Source organism: Dermochelys coriacea, chromosome 1 (assembly GCF_009764565.3).
Source record: "Dermochelys coriacea isolate rDerCor1 chromosome 1, rDerCor1.pri.v4, whole genome shotgun sequence".
Classification (NCBI taxonomy): domain Eukaryota; kingdom Metazoa; phylum Chordata; order Testudines; family Dermochelyidae; genus Dermochelys; species Dermochelys coriacea.
In genome coordinates this window covers 196,391,358-196,402,174 of record NC_050068.2, presented here as the reverse complement: position 1 = coordinate 196,402,174, position 10,817 = coordinate 196,391,358, and the positions used below count along the sequence as shown (strand labels likewise).

Below are 10,817 nucleotides of genomic sequence, written 5' to 3'. Positions count from 1 at the left end.
AAGCAGCCCTGGAGAGGGCTGCAGCAGGGAAAGAGATTACGAACAGCTGGGGGAAGCTGATTGTGTAGCTTTGGCCAACTCAATCAGGGCCCAGCTGGCCCTTATAAGAGGGCTGTAGGCCCTGGAGTGGGAAGGGCTAGCTGCCTGAGAGTGAGGTACCTTCAGTGGAGCAGAGTTGGTAAACCCCCAGGCTGCAGGCCTTGGTAAAGGCCCAGAAAGGTACTGGGGTTGCAGATGTGCAGCCTGGGAATAGGCAGAGGCAGCTGGTCCTAACCCCTTGCTAATGATGGGTGACACCATTACACTGCAGTCTGCCCCAGTGAGCAGGGGCTAGATGATGACTGGCAGTAGCCACTGAGGCAAGGTGGGTTTAGAGGGTTGGGTGTTCCCCTGGGAGGGGAAACCCAGAGTGTGAGGTTATGCTGGGGCAGAACCCTAGAGTAAACAGGCAATGGGATCTGGAATGGACACAGGGCCAGCGACAAGCAAGACATCAGCCTGCAGAGGGAGCTCTAATGCTGGAAAAGAGCTAATTCCCTGGATGACCAGCAGGAGGTGCCACACCAGTGAGTCGTCACCTTGTGACAAGGTAATAGAATTCATAGAATACCAGGGTTGGAAAGGACCTCAGGATGTCATCTAGTCGAACCCCCTGCTCAAAGCAGGACCAATCCCCAATTTTTGCCCCAGATGCCAAATGGTCCCCTCAAGGATCAAACTCACAACCCTGGGTTTAGCAGATCAATGCTCAAACCACTGAGCTATCCCTCCCCCACAAAAAATATGGAACGCTTCATGAATTTGCGTGTCATCCTTGCGCAGGGGCCATGCTAATCTTCTCTGTATCATTCCAAAATACTATAGTTAGGAAGCATCAACTTCTTTGGGTGGAGTAGCAGGATATCTGGATCACTATCCATGGACGTGGATGCTGGGAATAAAAGAATGTCCAACTCATTCATGGGTATTTTGTGTGTGAGAGAAATTTGATATATACATTTGGGGTTGTTTTATTTAAAATGGAGACACAATTTTATATAAATAAAATAAAGTGTGGCTGTCCATTTTAAATAAAACAACCCCAAATTTACACATCTTGGGACATAAATTATTTTCTAAGCAATAAGAATTTTAATGCTTCTGGTGCTGAATGCTGATTATTTTAAAAAAATAGTGGAGGAATTTTGAATATCTAAGTGACAATCAAAATACAAAAAAAAGACCACTTCACAAGCTGAAACCAATACTATTGCAGGCAAACTAATTTAAAAACAACAATAAAAAATCTTGTTTTTTAACCAGCAGTGAACATGTTTACTTAATAATGATTATCCTGCTGTATAAGAGCTGGAAAGGCCAGCACAGGGTGGGTGGTGTGTGTTTATGTGTGGGAAGGGAAAGATTTGAGTCGGGGCAAGAAAATGAAAACCTGTGATTTCACTCAGTAGTTTTGCAGTCACTACTGGGAATTTGTTATGAATCTGGAAAATGGTCTGACATTTGACCAACGAAGGGTTGAGAGAATTATCACTTTTAAAGCATTCTTGGGAAGATATCATATTTGTCAATTACCAGTTAGCAGTTCAAATCAAAATATTCTGGACTGAGCAATTGTGTATTCATTTGATTAAAAAGCCATCCATTTTTGGTGATTTCAGTTTTTGAAAACTACCATATTTCCACTAGCAAGTACCTGTGTAGACTAGGATAATATAATTGATTAGACACATGTTTATCTAAGGCAGGGTAGTTCATTTCAAACCTATTTATTGTCCAGTGAAGCAACAATGTTGTGACATTTTTTTCTCAGTGTTCCAAAATAGGGGACATAGTGCTGTTCATACAATAATGCCATTAATTTTACTGAGTAGCTGCTCATGAATGATGTATTGCATCATTATCATTAGCTTCAGTTCTGTCAATGTGGTGTCATTTTCACATTTAGCTTAATTAGTATGGAAGCTCTTTAAAAAGAATGCTTCATACAGAAGAATGTTGTAAGTGCATCCTTGGCTTCTGATAAATAAACCAATAGGTTAAGGCACAGAGAAGAATTTATAAAACAGCTGTTAGAGTGGAAAAGGCAACACCTCAGGGTCAGGGCAAGATGCTAGGAAGATAGTGAAAGAGATAAGCACACAATACCTGCTTAGCATGAATGTATTATGGCATCATGTTGTCTCTTCAGCAGTGCTATGGGGGAGAAAAGGCTCTGTGGTGTATGCAGCTATGATGAGGTATATGTTGGGTCCTTTGTTTTGTCTTCTGCACCTTTACATTTCTAAGAGCTCTGTCTGTGTGCAGAGACAGCAGCCATTTTTGAATTGCTGCAGCCTCTACAGGGGCACTGTTGATTCTTAATGATTTTCCTTAACCTGAATGGCTGATCGATAGCTATTAAAACATAAAAGGCTCCATTTCAGAACATTGGCCTTCTTGGTTTGATTAATGCATTCACTCTTCCCTTCCTTTCCCCTGCCCTCCCACCTGCTCCAGTTCTTAAGATGATCACACAAACCTCTGTGAGGCGGTGTGCTAAATGGCATGCACATTTGCTTGTGACATATCTGTATGGTTTTTTTTCCCATTGCAAATACACACAGATGAACTGTCTAATAAGCAATTAAAAAGCTACCCAGAGCTTGGAATTTAATTATTTCACTTACCTAGCTGACCAGGCGACTTACCTCCCCCTTCACCCACTATTCTTCTTAATTACACTTACAGGAAGGCAGCCTTCATGTTTCCCTATACTCTTTTGAAAGTACATGGGCTGCAGGTTTGGCACCATGGTAAAAATGTCACATATTGTGTGACGTTTCTTTGTGTCCATGACTGAACCCAGACCATGGCCCAACGACTCTTGCTGACAGGGTTGGAGAGGGGGTGGGACGGGGTATCTCATCACAGGCAAGAGACAATGGGCCAGAGCAGGAAGCAAGCCCAACCCTGCAAGACAGGAGCCACCAAGGTGGGATGAGTGCAAAGCTAGCTTGCTCTGCAGTCCCCACAGACCTCTCATTCCCCTTGGGTAGGACAGGACACCCCTGCCTCCTACTGGGGGCAGGAATTTCCCCCTCCTCAGCATGCTCCCGGTGACTTTACACACCATTTTCCACTAAACCACGGACTTTTACTTTACTATGTGTAATCCATGATTTTTGCTAGAAACTGCCACAACAAATCTGCAGCCCTGCAATTACTCAAAAATCATGTGTCAAAGTCACAAGAATGGATTAAAAAGCATGAGATTAAAAAATATTTTTTATTTGCATTCTGTTTCTTGAGTTTCTAGGGTACACTTGGGTTAGATTTTTAAGCTTTTGTCCACAATCCTGAGGACTAGAAACTTCCTTTTTAAATCAAAGATGAGATTATCCCTTAATCACATGCCACCCACAGCTGCAGCTTTAAGAAAAATACCAAATATCACAAGACTCTTAACAAAAATCTCAGGAGTTAGCAACTTTGACATTAAACTGCAATGAATAGAGATCAGGTTTCCTGCAGTCCTCCCCAGTTATAACAAATATCTTAAGTTTGCCCTTCCCATGTGCCATTGGGTATTACTAGCCTGTTGGTTTTTAATAGTGCATGGAGATGACTTTTGAAAGAACAAAATGCATCACAAACTGTCTGGTCTTTAACAGAGAAATTTTTGTGAGTATTTGTTTCTTGAATTGAAAAATTTAAGTCTAAAGGGATCGATTCTGAGGTGCTGAGAACCCTCATCTCCTGCTGAGGCCAGGATCCTGATGGCAGGATCAGGTTCCTAATTCTGGCTTCAAACATATGCGTTGGGCTCCTCATCAAATGTCAGTGTGACTTATGCATGCATAGCCACTATAGGATAGAGCCTTAAGAGAGGGTCAGTGATTCTGGGAATGACTATGCAATCTATTAGCTCAGATATATTAAAAGGTTTCCTGAAGGAGGTGAGCTCAAAGACAATTGAAGCTGGAGGAAGAGTAGTCAAAAATTAATCAGGATCAGTTAATTTTTTTTTACGTTCTTTCTCTGTCTTCTGGTTGGTGGAAGTCTGCTTTCAACTCACTGGGAGGTTCAGGATTGACTGGATTAAGCAACAGAACTATAAGTGAATGTTAGACACAAGTCATGTTTCATTGGCTCTAATGGACAATAAATCAAACATTTCTGTTTGAGATTGTAAGAAGCTGCAAGAAAAATTGAGGACATGGGAGGAATCTATTGAGAGGCCTAAAAGTCCATTCTAGTTGAACAAGAACTAGCAGGTGGTGAGAATTAGAACTGATTACTTGAAAATTAAACTCGGGTTACGAAATATCAAGTTGCATGGTATTTTTGAAGTGGTGGATTAGGAGATACTAATATATTTATAATTTTAATCAATAATTTACAAATATCCTAAGGAGAGGGAAACTTTTAACTCTATTGACATCAGTGTTGGCTAAAAAAGCAAATACAAAAAATCCTTGAATATTTCTTCATATTTTAAAACAGATATGTTTGCTATATTTTTTTGTTTGCATTCATTTTCCATAGACATTTGAGCAATGAAGTTTTACTGGCAAAATGTCAATGGATGGCAAATAATCTAGTACATAGATAAGAAATACCTGAACCGCTTGCATAGTCATCCTATCAGGGAATAGAACCTATACTATGTGGCTTAACTGATCAGTCCTAACTGAAAAACACAACTTGAATTTCAACTATTTGTGATCACTCCATGGAACAGAAATTTCAAACAGATATGCATCAAAAACATTTGAATAATCAATTGATTTCCTCTAACTTATCTGCTTTTGGATATTTCATGAGAAGAAAAAGAAACTATAACTATTACATTTCTTGGTGTTTTGGGTTTTTTTTTTTTGTTTTTTGAGCGAGAGAGGAAGGGTTTTTATGTTAGATATTCATTTTCTATAGTCAGTGCTGTAGAATGTGGCTTTCCGGAGTGATTTAAATGAGGAGGATATGCAAATAGATTTTTGAATGTCATTCCAAGCACAGGAAGCAGCATGGACGAAGGCACAGAGATGACCGTGGGAGAAGGAGATGAAAGGAGTATCAAGGCAGATATCATTGGTTCAGCAAAAGATGTAGAATAGAGACATAAGCGGGGGCAGCACCAAGAAGACGTGTGCAGGCAAGAACAAGACATTTAAGGATTGTCTGTATTGGGTTTTTTAGCCAGTGGTGGTGTAGTTTTGATCTAGTTCCATCACTGGAGACCCCTAGGACAAGTGCACTGCACTGATGCAAACTATGAATCACCTCAGTGTAACCTACCCCACTTTGACTAAGCCATACTGGTCAAGTCACAGTGTATACTAGTGAGCACATCAACTTTAATGGTTTGCATCTGTGCACCTACATATTAGTATAGACAAAGCCTTCAGTACAACATGGACTGCAATATGCCATGATATGGTCAAGAAAAGTGATTTTGGCAGCTGTATTTTGCCTGGGATGAGGTAAGTATCATGTAGACTTGTGGCGTGGGGGTGGGGGTGGGGGTGGGGGAAGGGAATAACCATAGTCAAGTTGGGGAAGCACCAGATTGTGCATGGATAGTTTAGCAATTGAGACAGAGAAGAAGAGTCGTGTTATGGAGGTGTTGTGTAGGCAGAAATGACAGGATTTAGTTATGGCCTGGATGAGAGGGGAAGAGCTGATGAGGATTCTGAGGTCTTGGGCATGTGTGAGAGGAAAAATGAAGGTTTTGTTGACAGCAGTGGAGAGGGGGAGTGGTAGAGAGAGTTTAAGAGGAAAGGTTAAGAGTTCAATTTTGGTCATATTAAGTTTAAAATCGTGGCTGGCCATCCAAAGAAATGCCAGAAAGATAGTGTGGGTTGCAGGACTAGTTAAAGGGAGATAGCTCCAGGCAGGAGAAATAGACTTGTCATCAACATAGGTTAGTTAAGCCTGTGCAATCTGATGAGGTGCTGATGGAAAAGAGGAGAAGGTGGAGGAACAGAACCCTGGGGAATTCCCACAGATTAGACAGTGGGGTTGAGCAGGATATAACTGAAAATGTCCATGGGCCAGGTTTTCAGTTGATGTTAAATAGTATACTTCTACTAAAGCCAATAGTTTCATATGGATTTACAGCAGCTGAGAATCTGACCTATACTCATAAATGGCCTGATCTAACACTCATTGAAATCAATGGGAGTCAGAATGGGCCAAGGAGAAAACAAAACACATGATGGTTTTATAGGGTGAAAGGCTATGAAACAAGTATAAACAAATTGTCGAATTACATCTATTTAACATGTGAAATGTTTTAGCCATTTCTTCATTTTCCTGACATTTTGCTTTAGGAATGTGAATTAATGTAGAACCTGAATGCCAGGGGAGTTAGAGATTTTAATAAATGCATAATTTTAAGAGCTTTTTTGAACTCATTACTGCTAAGATGTGTAAAGGATATTTTATCCATTATACTGCATGATATGATTACAACCATAGGATTTTACAAATATTAAATTAGCCACAGTAAGACTCCCCTCGTTTCCTAATTTCCAAAGAAACATATTGAGAATTACAGTGAAAAATTAACTGTATAAAAGGCTGCCTGTTCAAAGAAAGTCTGTTTCCTACTTATCAAGATCTGTGCACATACCAAATTTCATGCAAATCAGACAATCTACTGTTTTTTTTTTTGTTTTGTTTTTTTGCTGCTTTGAGAGAGAACAAGAATCCTCTGTCATTTTGGCTCTAAATCACTACGGCAAATAGAACACTTATTTGGATAATGTTATTCGTATGCGATCAGGTCTTTGCACAAACACCAAAGTGAAATCAAGTGCTTGGTCAAAAGAATACCCCAGATTCCTCATCACATTTGGTCCTATGTGGATAGTTACTGTATCAGATCTCTTTATATAAATGTCTGCAGACACACACACACTTCAATATATGCATCAACCTTCCCCATCTTTTACCACACAGTGTTTTCTGACACCTGCAGGCATTTCCCTATGCATAAAAAAGGAAATAGGAATGGAAACGTATATAGTGTGATGTAGTAGATGTGGTTTAACAATGACTTTCTCTCTCTTGATGTGTATTTCTATAGCCCTTATAGCTATAGTAAAGTGCCTCAAACACATTAATGGAGTTTATCCTCCGTTCATACCTCTGATGTAAGGAGCTATTATCTGCATTCTACAGATTATGTCTACACTGCACTCAGGAAGTGTGATTCCAGCATGGTTACTTGAGAATGTACCAAGGGTCCCAGGATGGGCAGGGATAGCCTGTGCAGCCACCAAGCTGTCACAACGTCAATGCTATTGTTGTTTGAGCTAGCTTTGATCTCGCTAGATCAGTGCTAGCTCATGTATGTTTACACATGGTCCAATCACACCTCCCAGTTGCAGTGTAGACATTCCCACAGATGGGTGAACTAAGGCAGAGCGATGAATAACTAGTCTAGGGTCACACACAGCCTGTGGTTAGGTCAGGAATTAAAACAAAGATCATCCTTCCTCTCTGACATCCTGATCTCCACACACACTCATCTGGTATCTGTCCCTCTAGTAAACACAAGGAAAAGCCTCTCAGTGTAGATATCCTCCAGTAGCAAGCACCCAAATGTGTTTATATGATGATATAACTAATTGCTACACTGGTTAGCGTTGGTGAAACACAAAACTTACATCAATCAGAATTACACAAACTGCATATGGCACCCACAGCATTATCGCCAATGAAGTAATCAAATACCTAAGCTAAGGCCATGATGTGTCTATTTTACAAATGTGCAAAAGTCAAAGGTGTGCCAAGCCATTTAACAATAAATCAAAACATTGCAAACTCAGGATGCTTGTGTTCAACATAAGCAATATTAATTACTAATTCAGTTAATAGAAGATGTTTAATACGGGCTACTCTTGGGCCCTAAGAGACTATGTATTAGCAAATTAATTCTTTGCAGCATAACATTACTATTGGTTAAAAAATTCAAACAGGCACAGTATTATTCCCTAGACATATAGTATTTGTTTTGTATTTATACTTGAATGTATTGGTTTTAGGTTGCATGTAGGAAAATTTAAAAGATGACAGCATCAAAAAGCAATGAATCACTGTCAGCATAACTAAAATACACCTTCATCGGGCAACAACTCACAGAAACCAATGAGCGTTCTGCCAGGCCCTGAAATTCAACAGCTTTATGTTTAGAAGAGGAAATTCAGAATTGAGGTCCTCCGCTAAGATCCTTGCCTGTTTTCTCAAGATCCTTAAATCTGATGACTGAGTATTTGAATATTTCAACTGACTTTAACTGTCATGGTGGAACACAAGTAGAGAGATGGCTTTGATACAATTTTAGTACCCAGGTAACAGAGGGCTTTATGGAGCAAAGTCTACTCCCTGGATTGCATTCAGAAATGCAAAGAGCACTAGTGAAGTCTTTGGAGCACTGGTATAATGTGCTGGCAGCAGCTAATGCCTCCAAGTAAGAAGCATGTTCTGTACAGCCATAACCTTGGAATCATCTTCAAGCTTGGCCCCACACAAGATTATATGATAGCAATTGAGCTGGTGACAAGAGCAAAGAACATAAGAACGGCCATACTGGGTCAGACCAAAGGTCCATCAAGCCTAGTATCCTGTCCTCTGACAGTGGCCAATGGCAGGAGCCCCAAAGGGAATGAACAGACAGGTTATCATCAAATGATCCATGCCCTGTCACCCAATCCCAGCTTCTGGCAAGCAGAGGCTAGGGACACCATTCCTGCTCATTCTGGCTAACAGGTCCATCAATAGCTATCTTCCATGAATCTGTCTAGCTCCCTTTTGAACCCCGTTATAGTATTGGCCTTCACAACACCCTCGGGCAAGGAGTTCCAGAGGTTGACAGTGCATTGCGTGGAAAAAATACTTTCTTGTGTTTTATACCTGCTACCTATTTCATTTGGTGACCCCTTGTTCTTGTATTATGAGGAGTATATAATACTTCCTTATTTATCTCTATACCACTCATGATTTTATAGACCTCTATCATATCCCCCCTTAGTCGCCTCTTTTCCAAGCTGAAAAGTCCCAGTCTTATTAACCTCTCTTCATACAGAAGCCGTTCTATACCCCTAATAATTTTTGTTGACTTTTTTTGAAACTTTTACCATTCCTATATATATATAATATATATATATATATATATATATATATATATATATATATATATTATAGATGGGGCAACCACATCTGCATGCAGTATTCAAGGTGTGGGTCTTATTTTCTGTCTTATTATCTATCCCTTTCTTGATGATTCCCAACATTCTGGTCACTTTTTTTGACTGCTGCTGAACATTGAGTGGATGATTTCAGAGAACTATCCACAATGACTCCAAGATCTTTCTTGAGTAGTAACAGCTAATTTAGAACCCATCATTGTATATGGATAGTTAGGATTATGTTTTCCAATGTGCATTACTTTGCATTTATCAACATTAAATTTCATCTGCCATTTTATTGCCCAGTCACCCAGTTTTGTGAGATCCTTCTGTAGCTCTTTGCAGTCTGCCTGGGACTTAACTATCTTGAGTAGTTTTTGTATCACCAGCAAATTTTGCTTCCTTACTGTTTACCCCTTTTTCCAGATTGTTTATGAATATGTTAAATGGGACTGGGCCCAGTACCGACCCCTGGGGGACACCACATTTTACTCTTTACATCTCTCCATTCTGAAAACTAACTATTTATTCCTACCCTTTGTTTGTTATCTTTTAACCAGTTATCAATACATAAGAGAACCTTCCCTCTTATCCCATGACTGCTTATTTTGCTTAAGAGCCTTTGGTGAGGGATCTTGTCAAAGGCTTTCTGAAAATCTAAGTACACTATGTCCACTGGATCTCCTTTGTCCACATGCTTGTTGACCCCCTCAAAGAATTCTAATAGATTGGTGAGGCATGATTTCCCTTTAAAAAAACCATTTTGACTATTTCCCAACAAATTATATTCATCTATGTGTCTGATAACTTTGTTCTTTACGATAGTTTCAACCAATTTCCACGGTACTGAAGTGAGGCTTACTGGCCTGTAGTTGCCAGGGTCACCTCTGGAGTCCTTTTTAAAAATTGGCGTCACATTAGCTATCTCCAGTCATCTGGTATAGAAGCTGATTTAAATGATAGGTTACAGACTACAGTTAGTAGTCTGCAATTTCACATTTGAGTTCCTTCAGTACTCTTAGGTGAATACCATCTGGTTCTGGTGACTTATTTCTATTTAATTTATCAATTTTTTCCAAAACCTCCTCTAATGATACATCAAATCTGGGACAATTCCTCAGATCTGTCACGTAAAAAGAATGGCTCAGGTTTGGGAATCTCCCTCACATCCTCAACAGTGAAGACCGATGCAAAGAATTCATTTAGTTGAATGGCCGCAATGGCCTTATCATCTTTGAGTGCTCCTTTAACATCTTGATTGTCCAGTGGCCCCACTGTTAGTTTAGCAAGATTTCTGCTTCTGATGTATTTACATTTTTTTTTCTATTAGTTTTGGAGTTTTTGGCTAGTTGTTCAAATTCTTTTTTGATCTTTCCAATTATATTTTTTACACTTCATTTGCCAGAGTTTATGCTCTTTTCTATTTTCCTCATTAGGATTTATCTTCCACTTTTAAAGGATGCCTTTTTCCCCTCTCACTGGTTCTTTTACTTTGTTGGTTAACCACAGTGGCTCTTTTTTAGTTCTCTTACTATGTTAACACCAAGCTCTGGTTGAAAAGGTACATCTGGTCACGCAACTTGTTTTTGTATACTAAAGTGGTGAGACAATATAGGTTGGTAGATAAATACATAGAAATCACCTTCG

At 39.7% G+C, this 10,817-nt stretch overlaps 1 non-coding gene across 1 annotated transcript; it reads right to left on the bottom strand.

The window, feature by feature from the left end:
* Positions 1-777: 777 nt before the first annotated feature.
* LOC119850275 lies at positions 778-880 on the bottom strand. The gene has a single exon (XR_005290800.1). It is a non-coding gene; the product is annotated as a U6 spliceosomal RNA (small nuclear RNA).
* Between the last annotated feature and the right edge of the window lie 9,937 nt (positions 881-10,817).